The 14,914-nt window shown below is 41.9% G+C and overlaps 1 long non-coding RNA gene across 1 annotated transcript; it reads right to left on the bottom strand.

Annotated features, from left to right (window-relative positions):
* Positions 1–246: 246 nt before the first annotated feature.
* Positions 247–13,062, bottom strand: LOC141728603 (uncharacterized). Its single transcript, XR_012579722.1, has 3 exons — positions 12,836–13,062; positions 4,323–4,431; positions 247–729 (listed from the first exon to the last, which is right to left on the bottom strand). It is a non-coding gene; the product is annotated as an uncharacterized LOC141728603 (long non-coding RNA).
* Between the last annotated feature and the right edge of the window lie 1,852 nt (positions 13,063–14,914).

Below are 14,914 nucleotides of genomic sequence, written 5' to 3'. Positions count from 1 at the left end.
ACAACACACATGCATCCAATCTCATTGCAGTTGTACAGATAGAGTAGCAGCTTTGACCTAACAAAGAGCTGTAAGAAGCCTTTTCTCTAACAGTTTGCTAGGTGAGGAGATTTCGAGAACTAGAAACAAAGGAATAAAAGCAGATAAATATAAATATGCTGTTATTTAATGCCACCAAGGGTAAAAGAAAAGAAAATATACAGCAGGCTGCATTTCTTTGGGGAAAATCTTTCAGTTGCCTGATGGAGTTTTCCTACAGAACGATAAAACACGTATCTGTTAAAAGATGAATGGCCAAATTTGGGTGATTTACCAATGCTAGGATCCACAAACTTGTTTTTTAACTGCCTGCTTCTCAAGTCAGTCCTGCTATAGAGGAGTGGGCTCGATGCCAGCCCAGCCATGTGCCCCAGTGCCCTGGCACACGCCAGTCACGCGCCAGGCTGCACCCACCAGCTGACTCGCTTCCCCCGTGGCACAGGAGCACAGGCATGTGCTCCTGGGAAAAGACTGTTTGGAAACAAGCCTACAAAATTAGCAATGCATCCTGGCCTTATTCCCAGTTTTCACTTGAGGTCCCTTTAGTGAAATGCAGTAATGGAGCAGCTAGGGACAGTGGACAAGCAGTACTGCTGTGTCACACAGATGCAAAAGTTCATCTGTGACGTTGTAGGACTTATATAATGCAGATCTTATTGTTTCCTTCTGGCTTCAGACCTCTGGAAGGACCTGTAATGAACACAAAATATAGACTTTATTTAGAAAATAGCTCCCACATCAGGAATAACAGTGACTTGGATGAAATCAGTCATAAATGCAAGTATGCAGTCACTATATTCTGCAAGTGGCTTCATACAAAACATTAAAGAAATCATCACTTTAAAAATTATTTTCAGTATCAACAATTTCAATGCATTCAATTTACATGAGGGCTTTTGTCAAAGGCAATTAATGTAATCTATTTTGTTTTTCTGATAACTATGTGTTTATGAGACTTTTTTGTATAATAAATATAACACAGTTTGAATAAAATGTTGTAATTTTATAATTTTCTACATAGTCAATCAGTCCTGCAAGTTGTGATGAAAACATTGTCAGGCTTTAGTGTATTTAATACTTCAGGAAGGTTTACAATTTTTTTCTGACAAATACCCTGAGATTAGCTCTGTTGGTTATAGCCTGGAGCTAAAAACACCAAGGTTGGGGGTTCAGTCCCTGCATGGGCCATACATTTAAGAGATGGAATTGATGATCCTTGTGGGTCTGTTCCAACTCAGAATATTTTGTGATTCTGTGAAATATTAGTTTAACATCTTGAAGAGATTCAATATAAAACAGAATGGAGAGAACTCATGGGCAAGAAAGACACAATTTCCAAGGAAGGTATGTACCTATAGAAGTAAAGAAAGTTGTAAAAAAGTACATTTTATAAACTTGAGTCATGTTTCCAACAATAGAGTTAATGGCACACATAATCACAGATTCACAGAATCCTTAGGGTTGGGAGGAACATCTGGAGACCATTCAGTCCAGGTTCCTGCAAACACAGGGTCACTTGGTGCAGGTGACACAGGAACCCAGGTGTGGTTTGAATGTCTCCAGAGAGGGACACTCCACCTGGGCAGCACACCTACCTCCCTGGGCAGCTCTGCCACCCTCAATGTAAAAAGCTTGTTCCTCATGTCAGGTAATGGAACTTCTTGTGTTTCATTCTACGGCCATTTACTTCTCCTGTCTGTCCATGTAATATCTATACAGACAGACAGACTAGGTATTATCTTTCCATTTCTATTCATACAAAGGTAATAGAACCTTGCAGAGAAATTGGATGGTTGGATAGTGCCACCAAAAGACCTTCTTGAAACTGACCTCTCTGGATTTTGACAAAGTCTGAATATCCTGAGATTGGAAAATAAGGACAAAAAGGCAATGCTTTGTAAAAAATAGTATTCAAAGAAGGTTCATCATAAAAGATAAGAATATTTGCTTCTGCTTTACTATTTCAATTTCCATATAATAAATTATATCAAACACAGAATGCACTGATCTCTTAAAACAAAGCATTTAATGACTTCCTGTCTGGACTGGATTAGAGATTACATTCAAAAATTTCCCTTGTGAAACATTTCAACTTTGTTGACTCAGCACTACCACTCAGAAAATCTGTTCTGAGCAAGAATTTCTTATTTACCTGTACCTCACATATCACCCACACCTTAATGGTGAGAAAGGGAAATGGCAGCATTGCCCCTGCTTTGTCAGGTGTATACCATGCAGATGGACAAGCAAGTGGGCAATCAAACAGAGTTTCATGCTTTTCCTTCACTCTACTTACAACAAATAATGATGAGTCCAAGTTACTCCCTGCATACAGTGTCTCAGTGCATGTTTAACCCGTAATAAAGGCAACCCAAGTACTAAAATCTGTTTCATTTCTTGTTTTCTTTATCAAAGTCATAATGACATCAGAGCCACCAGAACACCACTTTCCTTTTTTTTTTTCTTCTTCTTTTATACAGTAACAAAAGGTGTCATTCCCAGGTATAGCAGACACCTGAAGGCCTGTGCTATGACAGAAGAAAATATTGGGACAGAATAGTTGGTCTTTGGAAAGGACTTAGAGTAGTGGAAGAACTCCTCATATCATTAGACCCTTGAGGGAGAAGTAAGAGTGGAAGAAAGCTGATAGTGAGGAAGAGCTTTAGGGAGGAGGGCAATGTATAGCCTATCTTCTGCCTCACACTTGGGATTACATGAAAGAGTGAGTATGAGACTTAATATAAAGATTAAAAAGATTGTAAGTAGGTAGGATACCACAGCTCTTCACTACAGTGGGATGAAGTTACCACAGAGCAATGACTGGTTCCTTTATTAATTTAAAAAAAAATGCAAAAACAAACAAAGATTAAACAAGTAAATCTATTCCCCTGATCTGATGGATGCATAGCTGATTTTACTGTAATTTCTGTGGGCTCTATATGCTATTGGGAGACTTGAGAAAGACACAGAAGCTGTGTAAAGGAGTGTAACAATGTAGAAAGATGTAGAAAGGACATAAATTATCTGGCTTCTCCCCAGCACATCATCAAGTAACAGCTATTTGGTGGTGGGGTCACTCACTGACATGCTGAGGAGCTCCAATATGCTTTCTCCCCACTTGTGAGCATGTCAGAACTTTTAAATTATCATATATGTCATTATATTTGATTACACATTCTATAAAAAAAGAGGGCAATGGATTTTACTGGAATGCATTGCCTCTGGGAAAGTCTTTTACAGAAGGTTTGAATTCAAGTTCCTTCAGTTTCACAACCATGAAAACCATTGCAAAGTGGATCCCCATCTTCTGCTGGTGCTTTCTCCCTCAGAAAGTACAGAAAGATCACAGTTGCTGCAGCACTGCATCTTTATGGGAGAGGGTGATATAAATGGCCTCGCCATGGCACTCTGGCTGAAAATACCATCAAAAATGCAGAAACACCCCTAAAAAATTCAAAGCACGTCATTACCGTTTTTATCAGGGAATTTTGAATGAAACACATGGTCTCGGCCCAGACATGCAACATCTAGAGTTTCTGTCTCTTTCTGGAGACCTAGATTTAATTTAGCACAGGCGAAGGCATAACACAGACTTTCATTTTTATGCTCTCATGCTGTATTCACTCAGTTGTAAGAATCTGACAATAGCAATGTAGAAAAGCCATAAAGCATCTGGCTTCTCTGCAGTCTATCAGCAAACTATAAATGTCATAAGAATTGCTTAATACTAGGAAAAGGATGGATGCACAAAGTTCCCATTTTTGTAGCCTTTACCATCTTGAGGAAGTAATACTGGTAGGAGGGAAAAGTGAATATCAGCCTTCACCCAAATATGAAGGCAAGCTTGTTTCAGCAAAATGCTGCCTTTAAAATATTTGAAGAATTTAGTCTAAAAGTTTATTTTATTTCATCTTAAAAACTACTTAACAATATAAACCCAGACACAGGTGTCTTAAGGGGTTTTTTTTTGGTAGCAGAAAACTTAGGATTTGGTCATACAGGAAGCATTCTCAGTGCCAATGTAGTTAATTACACTGATAAGTTAACTGTTAGCTCTTTTGCACTAACTCTCCCATGTCAGCAGAGTTACCAGGAATATGAGTGTTTTAAACCTTTTCAAATAGCTTGAAAATTGCTTCCCAAGTGGCAGTCTGAAGGAATAGGAGGCAAGCCTGTGCCCATAGAATAAACTGATTTTAAACCCTTGTCCTATTTATATGACTTTTTCATGTAGAAAAGCCCTTGGGACAAAAGTGCTTTAAAATCTATTCCATAATACTTACTTCAGTATAATTATTCCTCAATGCTAAGAGCGTCCACGTGAGGATTTTGTGGTTGGACCCTGGCCAGATGCCAGGCACCCACAAAACCCTCTTGCTCACTCCTCTGCAGCTGAACAGAGAACAGAAAATATAATGAAGGGTTAATGAATTAAGGACTAGGAGAGAAATCATTCATTAAATATCATCACGGCCAAAAGAAAAGCTCAACTTAGAGATATTTAAGTGAATTTATTAGTAACAAAATCAGACACGATAATGAGAAGTAAAATAAGCCCTTAAAAACACCTTATTCCATCCCAACCCCTCCATCCTTCTCACCAACAGACAGGGAGTGGGGGTTTACAGGTGATTTCATCACTCATGGTTCCTCTCACTGCTCCGAGAGAGAAGCTGTTCCCCTGCTGCACTGTGGGGTCCCTCCCACAGAAGGCAGTTCTCCGTGAAGCTCTCTGATGTGACTCCATCCCACGGGCACACAGTCCTCCCAAAACTGCTGCAGCGTGGGTCACTCTTCCATGGGGTCAGTCCTCCAAGGACAGGCTGCTCCAGCCTGGAACCAGGGGCCTCTCTCTCTACTGGGTCTCCCACTGGGTCACAGCCTCCTCCAGGCCTCCACCCACTCCAGCATGGGCACCTTCCCCACGGGCTGAGGGTGGATCTCTGCATTCCCTGTGGATCCCCACGGGCTGAGGGTGGATCTCTGCATTCCCTGTGGATCCCCATAGGCTGAGGGTGGATCTCTGCACTCCCCATGGATCCCCTTGGGCTGTGGGTGGATCTCTGCACTCCCCATGGATCCCTACGGGCTGTGGGTGGATCTCTGCATCCCTGTGGATCCCCATGGGCTGCAGGGGCACAGCTGCCTCACCATGGTCTCACCACGGCCTGCAGAGGAATCTCAGCTCTGGTGCTTCGGCCATCTCCTCCCTCTCCTCTGCTTTGACCTTGGTGTCTGCAGAGCTGTTCCTCTCAGATGTTCTCACCTACTCCTCTATCAGGAATGAAAACTGCACTACAATCTTTGTTTTGATTTTCTTCTTAAATATGGTATTGTAATGGTGTTACCATCATCTCTAATTGGCCCAGCCTTGGCCAGCAACATATCCATCCTCAGAGCCATCAGAGATTGGTTCTGCTGGACATGGAAGAAGCTTCTGGAAGCTTCTTACAGTCCTCTTCCCCTCCCCACCCCCCACCCCCCACTACCAAGAACAAGGCAGTGCAAAACCAACACACCTGAACAGCAATTTCTTTCAATATGCAATGCTTACATATGTGGACACCTGTAGGTACTTCACCCTTTCATCCATAGTGAAGGCAGCAAGGTGTTGTGAGCTGTGGTTCCCAAGGAGCAGGCACTGAGCAAATTTAATGAGGGCAAGCCATGATGAACAACATGATGAAATGAATTAGGCTACCTAAAATGTCTCACAGATCCAAGTTTTGTATGTATGAACTATGAACAAGGGTCTGAATGAAGTAATGGAGTTTCTTTCCTAGAACTGGGAATTTCAATACATCCCCTCATAGACACTAAGAAAATTGGGTAGTCATTGGGCAAGAGGCAAAGAATTGCTCTGGATTAGACACTGGCAAAGTAACAAAACAAATAGTCAATTTTCACCTTGGCAAAGCCTCTATGCTAAACCAGTGTTGGAAATATTCATCAATAAATCAGGAATTAAAGAACAGCAAGATGTAATTGCTCTTGTAATGCAAATAGCAATTAACAACAATATTTGCATTTGACACAAAGCTCTGAGGATAATAAAGGCTGGAAGTGCCTGTAAAGAATCCCACCAGTGGACAAATGGGAAGCACAGCAGCAGATAAAATCTGATCTCAAAACCATCATGACATCTCAAGAGATTAACTGTATCAAATGTTATTTATAGCTGTCTCAAAGAGGGGAATCACAGCACTCCTCACTGCTATCCACAGCCTGGTTCTCATCTGTGAGTCCTGCAGGGGCCCAGAGGCTGCCCCATCTCTGGTGTGTGGATTCCCATGGAAGGGCACGAGGAGCTCAAGCCTGGATGGAGCAAGAGGGGCTCCCCCTGCTACAGAGCAAGTGTGTGAGCCACCCCTTTGTGTCCCTTAGCTACAGAGGAATAGGGGTGCTGCTGCTTCAGGCTTACTGATAGGAGTTAAGAAGAAATTTTCTTTCTAAATATATTATTCTATCAGGTGACTTTGATACTTTCTCCTGTGTTAACTGGTGTCAGCCTCTACACTGACTCAGAGGGAAAAGCTATGTCATTAATGCCACATTTCTCTGATTAGGAGGATGACATGGAAATGTCCCGAGTCCTCAGGGACCAGCAAATTGCTGCCAGAAGTGATTCTGCTTCCAGCTGGTAGCAGCAACCCCAGACTTGTGCCATTTAGATTGAAAGACATGCAAGGGAAACAGCCAAAATTTCACAGGCTGGGAAAGGCTAAAGTGTATTTTCTCCTAATTAAAAACAGAGAAAAATTAATAGTCTATAGTTCTTTTCATGGTCCTTTGATTTGAGACACCTGAAGAGGCTTATAGTTTTAGAAGAGGAGTGATCAGCACCTTTGAAAATTCCAACCCCTGCATCCCCTGAGGTGGGGAACTTCCATCCCTCCGTTGCCTGCCACATCCCTATCTGTATATTAAAATGTGAATCAACACCCTGGAAAGAGAAAAATGTCAAAGGCCTGACAAAATTAACAAATGCCTTGAGCTTACAGTGAATAAAATAGTCAAAACACAAGTTCCCCAGTTTTGGGGATTTCATCAACATTTGACCTCACTACTGTATGTACATCTGCATATGAATTGGAAAATTAAAAAATACACACCTATTAATTTATTTTCAAAGTAACAAAACAATCCTCCCCTAAAGCTTATAAATACTCTGAAAGCATACTCCATCTATAGGAGAGCAAAGTGCCCCCTCACTCTCCACTGCACTTCCTAATGCCTCTGTTTTTTCCCTGGCTGAGAAAGTCCAAGTTTCCTGGTGCTGCCACTGCCCATGCTGCCCATGAGGGAGGGCATTGCTCCTGCATCCCCCTGGCCCTGCCCAGGGCAGAGCCAGCACAGGCAGCTCTGGCTGGCAGGCAGCGATCCCGATCCTGATCCCGATCCCGATCCCAATCCCAATCCCAACCCCAATCCCGATCCCGGTGCTGCAGGGCACAGAGCACCAGGACCCAACACAGCACAACGCTGCTGGGTGAGACGGGCAGCAGGGCACGGCTCAGGACAGCTGGAATTACACAACTTTGGAATTGCAAACTTTGCCATGTTAGATTGTGCTGGTCCCCTGCACAGGCCCTATATGAGAAAGAGCAGCATGATTTGGTCTAAGATGGGAGACATTGAACACGGGACAAGTTAAGGACCACATGTTAAGAGGATTCAAAAGTATGAGAGAAATACTGGCATCATGACTAGAAAAGCTCAGTTTTTGGAAAGGGGCAGAGGGGGGTGAAGCAGCTCAGGGCTAATGGGGAGTAGGGAGGAAGAGAGTGTAGAGGGAATAGGAGAGGATAAAAAAAGCTTTTGTCATAGTCCCAATACCATGGTCAGAATAATAGTGCTCTGAAGGGAGACTGAGGTTTTTACACACAGCATTGAAATGAAACATTAGATAAAGTTTGAAGAAAAAATGCCAGAAAAAGCCATGAATTAAATGATGCCCATCTGTTTCTTCAAAGAATGAAGAAGAAGATGGATCCCTGACCATTAATCATCATATATAAGATGGCAGTGTTTAATTGAGCTCTGATTTGAAAAAAAACCACATCTTTGACTTGTGATAGAGGCAGGGAGGACTTACCCCTCAGCTATGTTTTTAAATCCATATCTTACGAGAATCTTTAAGAGAGATCTCTGTGACCGAAACATTAGATGAAATATAAATATTGATTATAGTTTAAGTGTTTTGAGTTCAGGAACTAAAAGCAGTTCTGCTTGTTAGTAGTCCAACTTTTGTTAATTAATTTAGCAATTTCCCTAGCTTTATATGCCAGGACAATATCTAATGTAAATATGCAGGGAAAAAATACCATTTTCTTGCAGAAAATATTTTTCAACCTACAGGAAAGGAAGTTTTCACAGAAGAAATATGATGGCTCCCATGGTTGTTCCCCCAGCTGTGTGTTTCACCTTTTGCAGAGGCTGCCTCTCTGGCAGCAGAACAAGCAGAAAAGGAGGACATGAGTGCCTTGGCCCAGCTTGCTTGGGGAGAGACAGGAATCTCAGCTCCCACACCAGACAGTCCCCGCAGCAGCTGAAGCGTTGACACGCGATCTTTTCTGCCAGCTCTGTTATGGTGATATAATTTCCAGCAGGGAGAAAATTAAAGATAGTTGGGGACTGAGCCATAAAAACCAGTTCTGCAGCTCATGGACATTTGTTCTTAGCACTTCTTCATTCATTCGTAGGTGTTTTTTAATTTTAGGTGTTTGGGGTTTTTTTAGTAATAAAAAACTATTTACATTCTTGTCTATATAGGCAAGAAATTCCTCTGCACAAGTCTTTTCTATAAACACATTTTGTTAAAGGAAAATATTTTCTAAATTAAAGTTAACCTTTGCCTTGCCAAGATAAAAGATGTGTTTTAATGCATTACCATCTCAACAGAGATGAGGTACTCTTCATTTAGACTAATTTCTTCCAGTTAAGTAATTGTAACTGAGGAATCTAACACCAGGCAATTGATGGATATTAAATTACAATTTTTGTGTCAACAAAAGAATGGCAACATGGTTAAAAACACACCTTTTCCCAGGAGAGGCTGTGGTAGAGTTCAGAAAATAAATTGAATTATGGCAGCTAATGAGTTACAGCGCTTCAGCTCCAGTAACTCTTTCCCTGCATATTCTCCTGCAGGGAAGGACACGTGTCTCCTCAACCCCTGTGTCTCTCCTCAACCCCTGATAAAACCCCTGCACAGCTGGGCTAGGGGAAGGCAGACAGACCAGGAGGGCACTGGATACTGCCAGATGGGCACTGAGAGGCTGAGCTCTGATTCCTCAGGCCCTTGCTGAACCACCAGAAACCAACACAGTGACAAGCCTGGTACTCCAGACTGTTTGGACTCAGCTACACTCACTGGGTAGACCTATTAGTCCAATTTCTACTAAAATGGTTCTGCCAATTAGATTAAACTGGTTTACACGTGATTTACAGAGATTTAGTGGAAACCTTTAGGAGGTGGGGGAGATGTGTTTTCTACCATGCTTGGCATAACAAGAGTGCCTGAAGGCAAACTGGGTAATGCCAGAATGGAAATGCAGCTCCCCCAGTTACAGTGAAAATAAGCAGTGCTGGATCTATACTGCTTGAAAATTCTGAATAAGCTGTCTTCCTCAAAAGGATGCTTCAGTTTTAGCCTGGATATGGGAATTTTTGGCTCAAGCCTCTAGACTCACATTGTATGGAAAACCAGGGGACCCAGTGATTTCTCTACCTTTAAAAACTGATATTTGTTCATAACTGAATTAGGGGAAGGAAAAGTGGTCATGAATTAATTTAAATATGCCCAGTAAGGCATATTGTTATTAAGAAATGATTTTTTTGTTTAACTAAATATATATACAGTAATATGCTTACATATTTTGTGAAAATTTACAGATACAGAAGAAATTGCATTCATCATGTACCTTACCACAATATTTTGTTCATTAAATCATCTCCACCACGATCCTGTGCACAATACAAATCCATATAGGTAATATGTGCTATAATATGTGGTGGCAGAACACAGTTTTATACATCGGTCTTAAATCTTTTAGCAATGTAGCCACGGGAGAGGAATAGAAATGCTTGTCACATCCAGGCCAGGAGCCTGGAGACAGGTGATGCCAGCACCTTTGCTCCTCCCCAGCTGGAGCTCCCTGAGGAGAGTCACTGTTTAAACAAATGCAGGCAAATCTTTCCAAAAGGCACCGGAGGGCTGAAGAGAGGGGGAAAACTGCAGCTCCTTCCCGTCATCCTGCAGAGCAGGGGCTGCGATGACACATTTGTTCCCCACCGCCTCCCCCTTCCAGCAGCGCCAGGAGTGGGTGCAGGAGGGCATCGCCGAGCCCCGGAGGTGCCCGATGTCAGCAGCTTTGTGCTCGGAGGTGCCCGATGTCAGCAGCTTTCTGCTCTGATAAAGGTCAGCAGCACTCACTCCCGGCCCGCCAAGGTTCGCTACCCAGACTCTGCTCCAGGGAAAGGCAAGAGGCACTGGAGGGCACATATGCTTTTGTTTATTGAACTCTGCCTGCCCGTGACCCACTTGCTGCTGCCACTCAGACACGCTTGCTCATCCCAAAATACCAGCATGGTATTTTTCCTCTATCAGCCTCAATTTTTTCCAAGTGCATGCAATATTTAAAATTAATACATAAAATTAATGCATAAGATTCAGATACATTTAGATCTGCAAATGTCAATATTTTTTTTCCTATGGCTATGCAGCTTTATGGGGATGGGAATTAGGTGGGGTTTTTTCCAGTTTATATTATTCCTCCATAATTTCCAATTTGGCTTTAGACTCTGGCAATCACACAGCCAAGCACAACATTGCCTAGAGACAATCAGAATTTCATCCCCTGATTAGAAAATGGGCTGAAAAAGACTACTTAAACTTTACTATGGAAATTCAAATTTCTCTGATACAGTGGAAATAAACAGGTAGAGAGAGAGGAAGTGAGAGAAGAAAGGTGGGGGAAAAAAGGCTTCGCCCTCCAAGACCTGGAAATGAATTTTTGGGCATACTAGCTCTTAACAGTTTTATATGTGATATAATACTCATAACTTTTTTATCACAGTAATCCTGTTTATTTGAGCCATTTTCATATTATTTTCAGCCCATAATATTTTGGAAAGTGGTTGAAAGAAAAAAGGTCCATATAAACTATTCAAGACCACTCCCTTGACACTATTGTAACCTGCTGATAATTGCTTTGACATTTCTCACAGACTCTCCATAAAAAAGGAGGAAGAATGTGCCACAAGAAACTGTGCTACTACTTTTTAAATTCTATATCTGCAAACTGCCAATTTACAGTGAGAAGGGAAAAACCACAAAATTAAAGTGATAAAAATCTGTGATAATGATGATACTGATTATTATTAACCTTCCAGTCTAAATCCTAAAATCACCATTGTGAAACAGCAAAGAGCTATCATTTAATCCTCAGTCTTTTAGCTGGTCTCAATATACTACTTAATTCCTGACTATATAGGACATCACATATGATAAACACAAGAAATATAACAGGGTAAGTATATGAATAATGTCTTAACACATGTGAGCTAATATTAAAGGCAGTTAAGGTCAATTTAGCATTAAGCTAAGTTACAGGATGAGGAAATGTCAGAGGTGCAAAACAGAGATGAAATGGGACTTTCTTTGGGTAAAAAGAAACAGCTTGGCAAGTAGCCAACAAAGAGAATTTTTTTTGTTCGTCTTTATTTGAGATAACATGGATTGATTTTAGCCAGCTGATTTGTATAGATTGAAAACTTCTGTTTACTGACCAAGATAACCAAAAAGGGTATCAGTGTTCCATGTTCAACCTTTCAGTGAAATTTTTTTTCTGAACGCAAGTTAGGTGAGCATTCAAAGGAGCAATTCCTTTATTAGATCTTTTGAAATAGTCTGAATTTTGATCTTCAGTTGCTCCCTGTTTTTTACTTTTTCTTCTCTTTTGTTTTAGCATTATCATTATTGGTATTTTTTTAGCACTTAAATATTGCATATTAACTTTCCATGCCAAACCTTTCTCTTCATTTATCTACTGTGCTACATGATTTAGTTGCTAACTAAAACTCTTTTCAATTGCTATTTTGAAAGCCTCTTTTGGTTTCTTGAACTCCTCTCACTTCCCACATAGTGTCTCAGGTCCAACAGGAGAGGGAAGCAGAGATGACTGAAGTTGTAGCATTTTTGCAATGTTTGCATTGACATGGACACAATAAATTGTCCTTACTGCAAAAAGGAAATTCCTCAGTGTGGTAGTCAGTCTCTGCTGCTCTCCAGTGACTCCTGTTTTGGGGAGGAGTAGGACATACTTGAGAAGGGCATGAGCAGAAGGGGACAGAAAACAGGAGGAACAGACACCAGTCACATCAGTCCCAACATTTTTAGCTGTAAATACAGAGCAACAATGAGAACTAAACCCAGATATTTAAAAGAGCAACTATTATGCAAAGTGCTAATTTTAAAAAGGAACTGTAATATAGCCCCTATATGGCATCTCCTGAGATTCACTGTTATTTTCAAACGGCTGACTTAAACAAGAAGAGTCAGGGGATACTGACAGAATTCCTCACAGACAGACATATGCTTCAACTAAACAAAACCAAAACCAACAACAAAAAAACCCCAAACAAACAAACAAAAAACCAAAACCAAAACCCCAAAAGCAAAAGAAAAACAAAAAAAAAACCCAAAAAAACAAACAAAAAAACCCCACAAGAGATTCACAAACGCCTCAAAACAGTGAATAACTTTGAATTCAGTTATTATATCTGCTATCACCACCTGAATATGCTATTTCTTCCCTCCTCTGCTGTTTCCCGTTGTCACTGCTGGCAATGGAATGGAAAGAGCCGGAGAAAGCAGAACTAAGACAGATAAAAGGGTCAGTTTGCTGAGACAAAAGATGATATCACGTCGAGACAAATTACAGAGGTGCTGTGTCTAAATGTGTTGAAGCAATAGCTGCGGTACAGCAGCCACATCAGCAGGGCTGCTCGGAGCCTCCTGCTCACGCCCGCTGCATGCAAAGCAGGGCCCGCAGCCAGCGCTGCCATGCGGGTCACACACAGCGGCAGCTCGGAGACAGCCACCAGGCCACCTGCAGGCCATGCTGCTCCGGCACGGAAACAGCTGCACAGCAACTCATTGGAAGTGACAGGTAGCCCTGCGCTGCAGGGCAGAGCCCCAGCCCTGCCCTCTGCAGCCAGATCTGCATCCCCTGTGCATCGCCAATGCATCCCTGCGCATCCCCAGCGCGTCCCCAGAGCATCCCTGGGGCATCCCCGGCACGTCCTCCAGTGCATTCCATCCCCACCTGCTCCCCGGCTGCCTCTCTGATCCATACACCCTGTCCATCTGAGTGTCGAGGGGAAGAAAAGGAAAAAGACATTTTTATTTTATTTTTTATTTTATTTTATTTAAAACCAGCTAGGGAAAATACAGGAGCTCTCAAGTATGCAGTGACTTCAGACGATCTCACAAAATTGCTGATCAGCCGAGCAACTTGAGAGGTAAAGGGTAGTCAGCACCTGTGAAAGATCAAGAACTGCTCTCAGGCAGGCTGTTGACCCTGATGCAGAGAAAATTGGATAGTTAGCGCTCCTAGAAGAGAGAGGTGCCATGGCTGCCTGGAGCATAATGGTCACAGAGGGGAAAAATACATATGGACAAACCAATCATGTATAGATACATAGATAGATCAATCTGTCTGTCTCACAGCACATTGTCACTTGGGATGTCCCCTTCTTCACCAGCACATGGTTATATATACCTTGCTAGGGAAGGGGGAATTGCATTTTTACAATCCCCCTTTGCGATTATATTAACAATTACTAGCTGGAAAAGGGGGATCAACCTCATCCACAGGCAGAGGTAGGACACCTGCCTTGACATCACTTTTGCTCCAAGACACAAAGCTGCCTTGGTTCTGGTGCCAGGCTCAAGCAGATCTGAATTCCCATTGCTGTGCCAAGTCAAACACTGGTGGCACAACCTCCTGAAAGGAAACCAGGGTTTTCTGAACTAGTTCACAGAGTACCTGTGATTTTTAGCAGCTGACGTTACCAAACCAGCCTGAATTTCCTTCAGAACTAAAATTGCTAGGGCTAGAGTAAATTATTCCATAGGGTTGTGGCACAAAATTGTAAATCAGCACCAGACTACCAGAATAGTGCTCACATGACATAGTTCTACCCAACAAAGATGATCTAGAGCTGAAACATTCACCCAATTCTGTTATATTGTTGCAATCTTACCCCTGTAGGAAAGACCAGCACCCCATTTTCTGTGCCATGCTATGCTGCCAGGGTAATGGACAAGATAACTGTGCAGCAACAAGCACTGCGGTGTATTCAGCATTTCTGATCTAGGAAGGACCTTCTCCAGTTTTAAAATTATTGAAGTGCTGGGAAGGTTTTGGGTCCTTAGGAGTTTTTTAGATGCATGTAATCTAAAAGATGTGGAGAATTTTTTCTTTATCTGAAGACACCTAAGACATCTACAATTGCCCACCCCTCCAGATGAATACCACAAGTCCAAAAGATGGACAGCAATTGCTGATTTAGTGTAAAAAGCCTCAAAAGACACTGATTTGTGGAGATAAAGGCGATTTTTAAGGAGTGAAGGAAAGAACATGTTTTATAGCCCTTCTCAATGACCCTGACATACAGATTGTATTTTCTCAAGGCCATGAAAACAGATAAAAGTACTTGATCCCCTAAAAGGAAGGTGAGTTAATTGCCAATATGGCCGGATGGTTTGAGGCCCAGAGAGCTCCTAATTATCCTTGCAACACTTTATCACCCTTATAAATGTTGTTATTATTTGGGGAGGGGGAAGAGAATTCAACCTGCAAACAAAGAA

This window comes from Zonotrichia albicollis, chromosome 3 (genome assembly GCF_047830755.1).
Source record: "Zonotrichia albicollis isolate bZonAlb1 chromosome 3, bZonAlb1.hap1, whole genome shotgun sequence".
Taxonomy (NCBI): Eukaryota; Metazoa; Chordata; class Aves; order Passeriformes; family Passerellidae; genus Zonotrichia; species Zonotrichia albicollis.
The sequence above is the reverse complement of the archived record's forward strand: the minus strand, read 5'-3'. Positions and strand labels throughout refer to the sequence as shown.